The following is an 11,425-nucleotide window of genomic DNA, read 5'->3' on the forward strand; positions in this document are numbered from 1 at the left end:
GCCGCCCGGCACGGCCCGGCCCGGCCCGGGAGAGGCCTGCGGGCGGCGGGCGACAGGGGCCCCTCTCGGCCTGCGAGGGGTGGGCGCAGGAGCTGCCTCGCCCGGAGCCCCGGCCCCGCGGCGCCCCGAGCCCGCAGCCCGCGCCCTCCGCGGCAGAGGTGGTGCTGAGGGGCTGGCCCGTGTTATTGTGTGTGAGTTGGGTCCCTTCCTTTATTTTTTACCGATGCGGTTACATAAAGGGTCATTTTGGGAGCTGTCTTTGTCTTTACTGACCATCGCCCCACAAAGAAAGGTGCCAAGCAGGTGGCGGCTCTCCTGCTACGCAAACTTCGGAAGTCAGAGGCTGTTTGAGCCCGGTTCCTCTCCCAGGCTCGCCCTGGCCCTGTGCGGTCCCTGCCGTGTCCCCAGGGCCCTGCCTTGGCGGATGGGAGCAGCGGTGGTCGCAGCCGCTGCTGAAGGGCAGACCGTGGCCTGCCCCAGCCCTGTGCCCCTGTACCGCCTGCGAGGCAGCCCAGGGCCAGCCCGGGCTCTGCGGGATTGCCCCGGCGTGTGCCTCACCCAGCCATTCATCTCTGTGGCCGGTGCGCTGCTGTGACCCGGGGACAGCGGCCCCAGTGGGCGGCATTGCATCATGCTCAGCCAGGGTGTCACACCGCTGGTGCTACTCACAGCCACCCCTCCCGTGCCACAGCTCTGCGTCACCTCCCTGTCCCTTGGCTTTACCACGGTTCATTCCTGGCGTCGCCAGCTGGTTTGTCAGCTTTACCATAGCACCGTGCTTCTCTCCCCACAATAGCGCATAAGCAGCACAATCACCCCGGCTGTACGTGCAAACCCTCCTTGTTCTCCACCTGATGGTTCACTCATATATCTTTTGCTGGCAAAGGGAAACAAACCAGTCAATACTTCAAAATCTTGTGTTTTCCTTGATTTTGCAGCCCTTCTTTAAGCAGGAGTGTTTCACAGCATCCTTTTGAGTGTTTCAATAACACCAGGGACATTGTGGGTACAGCCACTAGCTCATAAATAATTTACATACATTTCTTCAAGCCGTAGCTGCCCATGTATATATGATACTCATAACAATGCTTTGGCCTCTTTTAGAGGACAAAGAGAAATTCCAGGGGCTTCTCTAGGGGGAACTCAGGGGGTTCTGTCAAGGATAAGAGTGGATGTACACAAGGAAGGAAAATGGCAGTGCATTAGGTGCATGAGTAATTCCTGCATCCTGGGCAGAGCACGGGTGGAGTTCAGTCCTGTGTCCAGATTAACATTCCTACAACTCCTGAAATGTGCTGTGGACTTGTTTTGGTCTTTAAAACATTCCACTTGCCTGCAAAGTGGCAAGGTGAATTTGGTGGTTGCATCTTCACTTGACATAATTTAGAATGGCTGACAATTTGGACAATCAAAGCACTGTATAACTTCTGGAGCACGGAAGTTTGTCTTTGGCATTACCTTTCAGTACTTTGTATGGTCAGCCTTACTTTTATTTGTAAAAGAGAGATAAGGATAATTGTTATCTGGGGGAAAAATAAGTGAATGGACAAGTAAATGAAAATGTAAATTTGGTGACTGGCTAAAACCACCTCTGTTAGCAAAACAGGATATAATGTCAGGAAACGACCAACAAAATACTTCCAGTGTAAACAATCCAAGCAGTGCTGAGCACTATCTTACCCTCTGATGTGCCTCTCCCTCATCGGAAGAGGCATGTCTCTACTTTCTCCCTTCTTTTCTCCCTGGGAAATTTAAAAATACCCCAAGACACAGCAACATCTGTTCTGTGAATCTTCAGGGAAAATACAGGAAGACTCACAAGTGAAATCGGAGTGCAAGAACTTAAGGGAGGTGCGGGGGGGGGGGGGGGAAGTGGAAAGAGAAAAAAAAGGCAAAACATGTTTTACTGTACTCATTGCCTGTATGTAGGGAGCATTTACGGTTTCATTCCTAGGAAAATTGGATGAACCTCTGTAATTTCAGTCTAACCGAGACCTTTCAGAGCACCAGGAAGAGTGCGGATGGGTTGGAGCTGCCAAGCAGTCTTTAACAGCTGTGTAAGGAGCAGATGCAGTTGGAGGCTGGGAGGGAAGGCCAAGTGCCTTTAGCATCACCCTGCTCCTCCCACACCTCGGTGCACCAGGCAGGGCAAACAGCAGTGGAGAAGCCTCCGCTGCCAAGTGTAACACACAGAGGTGGCGTGTCAGCACTGCTGGAACTCGGGGCAGGCTCACACGGTACACACCACAGCAAGAGGGTCTCTCGTGAGGAGCCAGAGCTATAAAAGCACTGACTTCAATGTGCAAACTCCACGTTCTGGATGGCCTACTGGGAATATCACAAGCATTCCAAAAGCAGAAAGATCAATAATACAACGCAAGGCATTTTGACATGCACATGCACCTCTTGTAACCCTGCCACAAAGAACTGACAATATTTCAGAAGTCCAAGGTGTCTTCACTCACCAGGTTGTTATGGATAGTAAACAGCTTTTGTCATTAAAGTTGCCATATATTTTTAAAAAATATGTGTTATTGTAGGGACCACTATATTTTGTCAGAGCTGTTGAATGGTAGTCTGGAAGAATGAGCAGGTGAAGGACCCTGGATGATTTCTCAGAAAACCCTGAGAGGCTATTAGGTTTGTGTTCCCAGAAGCACAGAATGATTTGGGTCGGAAGGGACCTTACAGACCATCTAGCTCCAGACCCACTGCCATAGGCAGAGACACCTGCGTGACCAGGCTGCTCAAAGCCCTATCCAGCCTGGCCTTGATGAATGGTAGTTGGAAAAGTTGGGCAGGTAAAGGACTCCAGGTGATTTCTCAGAAAACCCTGAGAGGATATTACCTATGTTTTCATTTCAAAGAATATTATACAATGTCCTACTTAAATTTCAATGAAAGTGAAATTCTTGTGTGTAACTCAGTGGATCAGACTTCAGACTATTCAATATAAATAGGAAAAGGTAAAGGCCCTCGTACTTGCATTAAAAGTTTCACTCCTGAGAGGGTTGTTCTTAAGTGTTTAGTATCATGACTGCTCAGTTTCTCTCCTCATACTTTATGATGAAAAATTAAATGCAGAAGTCTGGTTTGACATTGATTTCAAGCCTTTACTGTATGCATCTGTCCAGGTGGAATGCTTGTGTTTGAATCATGTTAATATTAGCTAGCTTTCCCTGGGGATTCTACATAGCTACAAATGTTTTACACGTCACATGTAATGGTAAAGTTCTGCCTGTAAAAATGTCCATGGGCACTGACTTAAGTCACAGCTGATGACTTAATGTGGGGCCAGAAGTTCATTTGCTTTACACTGTTTTGTTGGCATACTCTAAGTGTACATGAGTGTGATGTAATGACACTGTATCTGTGTAATGTGGTCACGGTAAAACACCTCACAGCTTGCCAGCAGCAATGCTCGGCATTTCCTAAGAGCTGAGTATTCTGGTTTAGCACTTAGATACTCCCCAAAAATTATTTTATAGTTTTACACTCAGTTTCTGATAAAAACTGAAGTCACTGGTTATAGAACAGTTTTGGACTTACCAATGCAGAGTTTGCAAATGTGGCTACTGAAGCTGCCAGCACAATTTATCTATTATTTGTCTGGATAAAGAATAGCTTGTTCATATGTTTGCAAAAGAACCTTTCTAATTTGGCTCAAGGTTGAGCAGCTTATGTTCAGAGAAAGAACAAGAAAATTTGCTGGGATTTTAGCAGTAGTAGATGACGTTCCTTCCAGGATCAATCTTTGGTTTCTTTCCAAGCAGGCTTACTCTAGATAAGCACCATTCATTTCCTTATCATGTAAATTATTTACTGGAAATAAATGTGTAAGTCTTATTTTATCTGCTCCCTTTTACTTAATGTTATTTGCACATACATAATTCTCCAATTTTGACAGTAGTGAAAGGATCCTTTTTTTTTTTTCCTCTTTCTGGCAGAGTTTACATAAACATCTATTTTGACTATGCCTGAATATTTTTTAATATTCTAACTTTTCCACAGGCCTTCTGTATTTCAACAGCTTCATACAAGTTACAAAAAAAATTAGACATTATTTTTTAAAGTAAGGGATCCTATTTAAAGTCTTCTTGTTACATTTCAATTCATGAGTAGTTTTTTCTTGAACAACATGTTAGTTTAGGAAGATCGATTATTTTGCATTTTCACCCCTAGCAATGTGTGACTGGTTTCTGAGGCTGTTTTTTGACTGAGAGTAAGTCTCTTGGACTGGCCCCATTTTCCAATTTCCTCTCCTTAAAGGGTAATTCAATTAAGCAAATAGATTATTTTGAATTGTGGGTAGCTCCAGAGAATAAACCTTGCATAAATAATAGCATGAAAGGAGGTAAGGGGAATCCCTGACTTGTGAACTTGCAATCCTTCAGAAGTCCACTGCTTTTTGTTTTACTTTTGTGAGTGAATTCATTCTATAAACTCAAATGGTGAGGACAGGAAAATGAGATTACAGTACCCCAGGGCAGCTGGACGATATTCCTGGAGCCATCCCAGTGTTTTAAGACAGATGGATTCCATTCCTGGTGGAACACACCCCATGTCTCTGGGGAAAGAATTTTCTTTTGTTTCTGCCAGAAGCTTTTCTTTGGCAAAGATATCATGGGCCCACTCTCATGCATATTTAAAAGGAGAATGGGCCCCACCAGTTTAGATACATCATCTGGAGGACAGGGAGGAGCTCTACTGCAGGAAAGAGAACCCGGGAAAAGCCACTCAGATAACACACAATAGCAATTACAACAGAGTTGGTTTTTAATTTTAGCTTCCTGCCCCCACTCTCCCTCGATGCACTCTGTGATCACCTACATGGAATTCCTTTTCAGTGATGAACAGCAGCTGCCAATAAAATAACCACAGGCTCATCTGAAAAACAAAAGTAGCCTGCAGTAAATAGGTGACCTGTAGATGTCAGGAATAGGGCTGTCCTTCTTACATGGAGAAGAAGGTACTCACCTGCAGTTAAATGCACTTCAGTATGGATTCAGTACTGAGATCATGATACTGAGAGCTTCTCACACTTCTTGGAAAGGGAATTCTGTGGGCTTATTAACTAACTTGTAAATCTTTCTGTAAAAGCCACTGTTCATCTAGTGTGTTCCTGAACAATTATATGCTGTTAAACATACCTTGAGGACTTTTTTTTCCACCCCATTTCAGACTGCTCATTTTAGGCATTTTTAGCTTTAGTTTTTGAGCTAGTCTTGGGAAAGACAATTTTAAGAGAAATAAGTAATCCTCTTGAAATTCTTACACACTTTTTGGGCAGGGACCAGAGGAGGTCCTAATTCACAAAATATGGGGGTCCAGCTGTAGCTCTCCTAAGCTTCATATTGATGTAAGAAGCAAGAAAACAAAAAAATATGGATGAGAAAAATGCTGAAAAGGAAGATTGCTAATGCTACTAAGGTAGGAATGCAAAGCTCTTGCAGGCACCACCCTCCTGTCTAGCCTTCACTTATCACTGTAGGGTTATTATACAGAACAGAGAGAGTTTAATTTACATTGCTTGTTGAATAAATCCTCTCTAAAGATGTGAACTCTGTTGATGCTATCCATCTGGGCAAACCACTTAACAAGCTTGCTGGGGGACCCCTGATTACTCTATGAACTCTTTTGCCAGAAAAATAGGCTGCCAAAGCAGCACATTGTTTCAGCTCTCTCTATTCCTCTGCAGCACAGTTACACATGCACTTGAATGCTACCAAAAGCACAGACAGACTCAAGTTGCTTCCCATACCCTTCCCATATGTAGGATAACTAGATTATCTTAACTCTCACCCTGAGTGCTTTCCTGGTGGTGAGCAGCCCTTGGTTTTACACCCACACTTAAATTCCATCACCAGCTCTTCAACCCCTTGTGGTAGGACTTTAAGTGCAAGATAAGGCAAACTTCACTGACAAGTTACACACTCACTGTAGCATGACGTTCTCTCCTGGTATGCTTATTTGGCCCAGAGAGTGCCAAATTGTCCAGTTCTGACTTAGCTACTAAATATGCTAATAATCTGAATCCCCTATCTGTTCACAAACAGCTCTAGAAATAGCACTACTACTCAAATTACTCCAGAAAAATAGCAGGTATCAAAACCTGCAGCATTTAGCTTTCAGTTGCTTATAATACCTTCACTAACCTTTGGCTGCCCAGTTTAAAGTTTTCTAAATTAGGTATTTGCTGCAAATGGAATGCTAGCTAAAATGCTTCTGCTCACATAGTTAAAGAACAGTAACATGATTTATACTTTCTAATAAAGTTGCCCAGAGACTTGTAGCATAGATTTAAATCTGGCAAGCAAGTTGTGTTTTATGCCAGAGCCGTGCCTTTTGCCAACACTCTTGAAATGCAACCAGATTTTGTGAAGATGTGAACTTCTGATGAGCATCAGATGTGGGCTGGCCTTGACCCCTGTAGCTTCTTTCTCAGAACATCACACCTGGAACTGCAGCACTCCTACAGCAACACTGCCTGCTATTTCCTCTGCAGCACCAGCCAGGTTTGTCACACCAAGTACAGGAACTCAGAGCAAACTCACAGAAGCACGGAGTGGCTGAGGTCAGAAGGGACTTCTGAAGGTTACTTGGCGCAATCCCCTGCTCAAACAGGGACCCTTAGAGCCAGCTGCCCAGGACCATGTCCAGACAGTTTCTGAGTATCTTCAAGGATGGAGATTCCACAGCCTCTTGGGGCAACCCATGCCAGTGCTTGGTCACCTTCACGGTAAAAAAGTGTTTGCTGATGCTCAGAGAAAACCTTTTCTGTTTCAGTTTGTGTCCATTGCCTCTGGTCAGTTTGTTACCAGCCTCCAACTAGATACTGTACCATAGATCACACCTCCAGTTCAGATATTCAGCCCTTAATACATCTGTCTGCTCATCCAGCCCATACTTCCTCAGCTTCTCTGCTGAGGAAGTTGGCAACACAGGATCATCGAGGGAAAAAGATAGCAGTGGCCTTTTTTCTGGAGTGTAGATAGAAAACAGAGCTTAGAGACATGATAAAAGATTAACAGCTGTAAGAACCAAGAGAGACTGGGAGAAGATACTAGGGATCTCATCAGGGATTTGGAAGAAGAGAAAACGGCACAGGACAAGCGATGCTTGGGTAAAATCTGTAAAAACCAGAAGAACAAGGTCTCCTCTCACATGTTTTCATCTAGATAAGCAAGAAAATGACAACACACTATGACTGCTTATGGAGAAACAAAAATGAGAACTGTGGCATCAGTTCTAGGAGTGGCCATCATATACTGACAATGGAAGTCAGAAAAAACAAAGTGTGCACAGTGCAAAACATACACTAAGCCAGACAAACATAAGCACTAAGAAGGTAGAAAGCATCCAAAAACTTTTAGACTGTATAAGGAGTTGTAATTTAGTCCACTTCTGTGATCACACTTTCTTCAGATACTACTAACAGAAGCTAAGTCTGTTAGAGAACTTAACAGTGTTTAGGGAACTTAAAATTTCACAGTAAAGACAACTATGAGCTATATGATTCATATTGTTCATGAGAATGTAATTAAAAAAAGTATCATTTTTAAAATCATCTTAAGTAATGGTTTTCAAACACGAGCACATGACCTATTGCTACAGAAAAATTATCCATTTGACAAGTTACTAACAAATATTTTCCAGCTACCATTAGCTACATCCTTATTTTCAGGTGCCCAATTTGAGATGTTTAGGGTCAGATCTGCCAGAGTTTCCAAACCCAGAGCAGTCAAACAACAGCTCTGTACAAGTACAGTTGAAAGCACTTCACTGTGTAAAGAACAGCAAGAAACTGGAAGACAGAATTAAACACCTTCTTCAACATTGGCTTCAGATAAATCTCAGGTCAATAGAATTTCAGTCTAAGCAAACAGTTCTAACCACAAAACTGGTTTCTTTCAAGTAGCTAAGTAAACAGCAAGCATCTTTTTAAGCTTACTTTTCAATGCTCCCAAGTGACAGTAGCTGAAGCATGAATTTCAGCAGTTTAGAGTAGCTTAGCTTAGTTAAAATGTTTTTAATGTCTTTCCCTGAACTCCAGCAGTTAACTTGCAATATGGAGATAATGATATGGAGCAACTCTGACTGGACAAAATAACAGCAAAACCAAGTTCACCCCACCTATCATTTTACTGGCCTGAAAAAAATTTTCAAGAAACTATTTGAATTCAATAATGTCCCTAGGAAATAGGGAACTTCCACTGACTCCACAAACTTACTTGCTTTACACAGACAACCAAGATACAGGGATGCAAGTGAGAAAGTAAGCTAGAAATCAGGCTAACTATATACAGCATCCAACTTCATTACCATGCATGAAAGGTGGAGAATAACAGAGCAGAATGAAAAACTCACTAAAATACTGTACAGTAAGGTGTAGAGCCAAAAATGAGGTAATAAATTCATCCACAGAACACTGTCCTTGCAAAACAAAGACCTGGCTTCCACAGAAGGAAAAAAAATAAAAAGCTATATGACTTTTTAATTAAATATTGAATCATAAGCTGTCTGTACAAACACATTCAACACTGTTACAGACATTTTCTTAAAAATGTCTTCTTGATTCTGGAACCTAAACATTCACTTGCAGTACAAATTTTGTTGGAAGTTTAAAAATTTCAGTGGTTTGATAGGATGGGAGGAAGCTGTGCAACTTCTCACGGCCTTTTAATGCCCTTTTGTGACATGGAGATATTATTACAATATTGTTTACAAAGCAGTTTAACTTTCAGGACTGAGGAACATTTAAGTAAAAAACATACTCCATTTGTTTGCATTCCAGTACAATTTATGAGCTATTTAGTGCCATTTTCTGTGAGAAACATGCCATCTTGTAATAGTGCTCTTTTGGGGTTAGCCTGACTTTTTTGTATTACAAAACTGACACACCATCTGCCATATCACTGATGTATAGTAAGAAATAAATTTCCTGGCCTGAACATGCAAATATGAAGTTCTCTAGAACTAAAATAATTACTGTTTTCACTCTGCCACATAAACAGGGCATTCATCAAGGCCAGGTTGGATGGGTCTCTGAGCTGATCTAGTGGGAAGTGTCCTTGTGCACAGCAGCCAGGTTGGAACTACATGATCTTTAAGGTGCATTCCAAGCCCAACCATTCTATGATCCTAAATATTTAGATCCTAGAAACCTGAAATTCCAAACAAAGGAATTCCTGAGAGTTCCAATAATTAATGTCATAGGTTTGGTCCAATGTATAACAATGTCCCTGTCCAGGCTACCACTGCATTTCTAACATACACAAAAAGATATGGGAAACAGGCTAGTCTTTCAAAATTTAAGTTAGGAAGGAGAAGCCTGATGTAAACAGGCACTGTCACAGAGCTTGTTTTAAACAGTTACATCTGGAAGACAATGGGGTAGAGGTTTGCTAACAATTTGCAAACTACTGCTGTGAGACAACATTGGTATCTTTAATTATAGTATATGTAGTTGAGATCAGTATATGTGCAAAAGTAAACTAAGTTCCTAAACTTAGAATACAGTTCTAAACAGATACAGTTTGTGTAAATAGTTGATAAATTCCTCAGTGGTGTACCTTAGGGAAAATCTCACATGCTTTAATCTCTGATGTTTAGGCCAGAGTCTACACAGACTCTGCAGGCAGGAAGCTCAGGCTGGCTGGGGCATGATGCTTTTCCTCCAAGTGGATCCTCACAGCTTATGGGGGATAAATACTCAGCTGAGTCAAACTAGTCTGCTTCCCATTACCCTTATCCAGTCAGGTAACAGTAAAAGAGAACCTGGTCCTGAAAATTGAACTTTTAAGTATCACCTAAAATGACACTGTGCAAACAGATGTACGATGTGGATTTGGATATTCTATTAAAACAAACCATCTAATTATACCGTACTTTCAGCCCTATTGCTGCAGATATACAAGAATCTTTTATTTTAAAAATTGCAATAGTTTTCTTTCCTGCCACTGCTGAATGAATTACCTGATGATTGTTTGGGTAAAGTCATACCCCAAAGAACTCTAGAGAGTTACATAATGACTAATAAACATTAACAACTAAGAAAGAAGAAGGGAAGACAAAAAATAAAAAAGCAGGTAAGTCAAGTCTGTCTCATTTACTAGAAACTGGATACTTTTAAATCCAGATAATCTTCTGTTCATATATATTCATGTATGAACGTAGCTTATCTATCTTCTTAAGCATCATGCATTGCAAATAGCACTGCTTACTCTCCTCCAGGTACATCAACTATCAATCTCACAGGGGAAAAAAGAAAAAACTAAGGGAAAAACCCATCAAACAAATGGGTAAATATACACTAGCACAGAAACAGGCTAGTTATTTGAATCTAGGTTGTGGCTAGCAATTACTCTCAAAACGGAATACGGAATCCCTAAGAATGGTGTACATTACCCAGTTTCCTTTTGTAAACACAGGGCTGCATAACTCCAAAAGCAAATGTGTTAAAACCAAGCAAAATTAAGGCTGTCAGAAAACTACAAGAGACCACAACTGAGAGAAAAATCACCTTGCTAGATTACATCCTCCCTTAACCAGACTGGAGCCTAGAAAATAGAAATCTTTCATTTCACCTTCAGCAGGCATTATTGAGTAAAGCAGAATGGATTTACTTCAAAAATACGGTGGTGAGAGGTAAGTAAAATGGCTGTTGCCTCACTCTTACTGTTTCAAAGCTGTGGTTTGTAACATCAGATTCCCTTTGATTTCCAGAAGTAGATGGGGTAAATAAAAAAAAAATGGGAGAAGCACCTTTGTGAACTCAAGTCACTGTACAGAGGGGTTCTTTAGGGGTACAGAGTATGCAGTACTGAAGAAAGACTTATAAAAAGTGTTGCACCAAAATAAAAATAAAATCCTTTATCAGAGATTCCATTGATAAATACCTCCACAATACCTCTCACCATTCCCAATAATCATGGCTGCAAAGAGCAAGCATCTTTATAACTACTTCTGTTACATGATAAAATACAAGTGTCATGTTATCAATATAAAGCTTTAACCAGTGACCAAAAATAAACTCTATTTAAAAACCAGAGGGGGAAAAAATATTAAATGAAGGAAACTGCTGCTTGTTTGTTTGTAAAAGAAGTCTAGTATTTCAGAGGTACTATATTAATAGAAATTAAAAAGCACACATCTTCTGCTTTACTCGTTTGCTACACAAGACATTAAAAAAAAAAATAATAAAATCAACACCATAGTTTCCTCACCTTGCTGTAAAGCTTGTTTGATTTTTCTCTCTTTTTTACTGAATGTTTTGGAAGTCAGATTCTTTCTAGACAAGAATGTAGTGCAATCTCAAAAATCAAGTGTGTTTGAAGTCTCTGGTTTTTAAAGAGTGTGCTCAGTTTCCCAGCAGGAAAAACAGAAATGTCACAAGGGACTACTTAGATGTCTCTTCTGCTTTTGC

The sequence above is a fragment of the Onychostruthus taczanowskii genome, unplaced genomic scaffold (assembly GCF_017590055.1).
Source record: "Onychostruthus taczanowskii isolate IOZ18803 unplaced genomic scaffold, ASM1759005v1 scaffold33, whole genome shotgun sequence".
In the NCBI taxonomy this organism is placed as follows: Eukaryota; Metazoa; Chordata; class Aves; order Passeriformes; family Passeridae; genus Onychostruthus; species Onychostruthus taczanowskii.